We start from the raw sequence: 2,951 nt of genomic DNA, 5'->3' as shown, positions 1-2,951 counted from the left end.
AGAGCACGACCGTCTTTGTTATTGTAACAACCCATCCCGTGGACCCCACTAGCCTACCCGCTAGCTTGCCCCCATAAGCCCCAAGCTGGCCCTGCAGGGCATCGATCCTAACCTTTCACCATGGAATGGAACTAGTCATCCAAATCCACCAGTAGGTTATTGGTGCGCCAGGCGTTCCTCAAACCCTGGTCCCCACCCTTTAACAACATTTCCACAGGACAAGCTGTCACCAATTGATCTTAGATTTGGATGAATAGTTCCTATCCACAGTGAGGGGTTATATATGACAACCCGTCCTGTGGATCCCACTAGGCTACCTCCTAGCCGCTCCAACAGACCCCAAGCTGGGCCTGCATCGATCCTAAATCAATTGGTAACAACTTGTCCTGTGGGAAGGTTGTTAAAGGGTGGGGACCAGGGTTCGAGGAACGCCTGGCGCACCAATAACCTACTGGTGGATTGGATGTGAGTTCCTTTCCATGGTGAGGGGTTAGGATCGATGCCCTTCAGGACCAGTTTGGGGTCCGTTGGGGCGTCTAGCGGGTAGGCTAGTGGGATCCACAGAACGGGTTGTCATAGTTATCACGAAACAGAGCCTATACAGAGAGCCAATGCTCATGGGCATAGCACTTTTTCTTCAAAACAGAGTTAAGCAAAGACTCGGATATAGTGTCATAGATCCACATCTTCACTAAGTTGTCACGTTCTTTCCACTTAGTGTCGTATCGGAAGATGGAGCAGAGGTGCCGTCAAGGTGACTAGAAACACCAAACGAGAGACAAGCATGAGGAGGAGAAAAGAAGATGATGAAAAAGAAGAAAAGAGTGCGGAGACTGGATCGAGTCTAACAAAGAAACTTTTGGGTTTTCTTTTTATGCTAGGGTTAGCTCTAATACCATATAAGTTTATTAATCTCGGTGGAGAGATAATATTAACATAAGCCTTATAACAAGAGTGCTCCACAAGTATATTATTTACATATTTGTGATTATGAAGACTTAGGAAATATTCTATATTTCTATATTCTAACAAAGTAGTAGATCTAAATAACTTTTTGATAATATTACAAGTGACACGTATTTTTAGAGAGATCGGGTTCAAACCCAAATTTAGTGAGAAGGAACATAAGTGAATACCAATGGCCCACTTGCTTTTTCATAATAGTATATGTAAATTAGGTAGACATTTTTGCGTTGATAAATTTACTTTTGTTAATTATTCTTACTAATATACCCCGTTTTAAGATATAAGATAAAATTACTAAGCGAAAACCTTAATATTGGTAAAGAGATGGCGCATCTGGAGAAGCTTCCATGGGAGTTGATTGAAGAGATACTCTCTCGTGTCCCACCTAAATCTCTTGTTCGCTTCAGAATCGTATCCAAACAATGGAACGCTCTTTTCGGCGACAAGACGTTCATGAACAACCAGAAGATGACGTTTCGGTTCATCCTAGCAACTGAATCCAAGATTTATTCGGTAAGCATTGATCCCGTGATAGTGGTAAGTGAGTTGCCCTTAGGTACTCCCGGTTTAGAAAAGTTGGAACTTAAAAACTTGGTTGATTGCAATGAGCTGTTGCTATGTGGTAAGAAGAACGGAGCCGTTGTTTGGAACCCATGGTTGGGACAGAGTAGTTGGGTCGAGCCGAGTTTCAAACGTTCTCTTATGGATTTTGACGCCATGGTATACAACAAAAAGAATTACAAGTTGTCTGTTTTTTACCCTGAAGATCAGACTGATTACTTGTGCACAATCTATGTCTTTGCCTCAGATGTGTGGATAGACCTCCAGTCAAAATCTGATGAGGAGAGTATATATGCTGAAAGTGTTGTATCCTTGGATGGAACTTTGTATTGGGTTTGCGCTCTGGACGAGCCGGATGGCTTGTCCTACTACATTAGTATATTCGATTTTTGACTGGATTATACTCTAGCCTTTGTGATGTACCATGTGGGAGAAACCATGATGGGGATGCTCTTGTCTTTAGAGTCTTTAGGGGAGATCGGTTTTCGTTGCTAAAGCAATGCATTGTAACAAAGAAGATTGAGATTTGGGTGACTGAGATGAGAATGGTGATGATGTGGTTTGGATGAATTTCATGACTTTTTCAAATCCAAACTTGCCGGAGTTAGTCGAGACCGTACGCTACTCTCAGCCAAGTTATTTCATCGATGGTAAGAGGCTCGTGGTGTGCTCTTACGACAGCAATGGTCAGGCTTGGATCTATGTTTTTGGGGAAGATAAGTTGATCAGTAAAACTCGTATATTAGATTATGTGGTTGATCCTTGGCATTTGCACTGTACCTTTGTTCCCAGTTTGGTTCCGGTTCCTGCTCGAGGCGTAAGAGAAAAATCGGCAGAATTACAAGTGTAGTTTTATTACATGTTTGCTTCTTGTTTGGTACGTTGATTTGAATTTTTGTGTGTTTTGTACACTACCATCTTCTTTGCATCTCTAGAGATTTTACTAATTTTCAGTCTCTTTTCTTTTGGAAAATAAATTCTTGCGATATTGATTGTGATGAGTGAGAATCCACAATTAGATCAGCTCGATTCTGTTCTTAGGAGATCATAAGTAGGATAACACTTATCAGATGGTTTGGAGTCCGTCGTTAGTCAAATTAGTCCAATTCTGGTTTCTTTATAATAGTTCTGTTCATCTTACTAGGATGTTCTCTCCAGTTTTACATTACAACAAAAAAACTACTTTTCTATTACAGTATGTCTTCCTTTCAATAAAGCGAAGCAATTAGAAAAAAAGGAAAATAATGACCAAAGCACAAGGTCCGAATCATCATATCTCCACTCGTCCCACGTTATAATATTTTGATGCAGCAACTGGAATCACAATTTGATTCCATGTGAAGTTAAAAAGTTCTCACTTTTTTTCACAAAAATTGTTGAAACTCATTTTGTTCTTGATCGTTTGGTAAATATGTAATTTATTG

At 40.6% G+C, this 2,951-nt stretch overlaps 1 pseudogene; it reads left to right on the top strand.

Moving 5' to 3' along the window:
• Window positions 1,291-2,398, top strand: LOC104767973 (annotated as a pseudogene).

The sequence above is a fragment of the Camelina sativa genome, chromosome 19 (genome assembly GCF_000633955.1).
Source record: "Camelina sativa cultivar DH55 chromosome 19, Cs, whole genome shotgun sequence".
NCBI classification, from domain to species: Eukaryota; Viridiplantae; Streptophyta; class Magnoliopsida; order Brassicales; family Brassicaceae; genus Camelina; species Camelina sativa.
The sequence above is the reverse complement of the archived record's forward strand: the minus strand, read 5'-3'. Positions and strand labels throughout refer to the sequence as shown.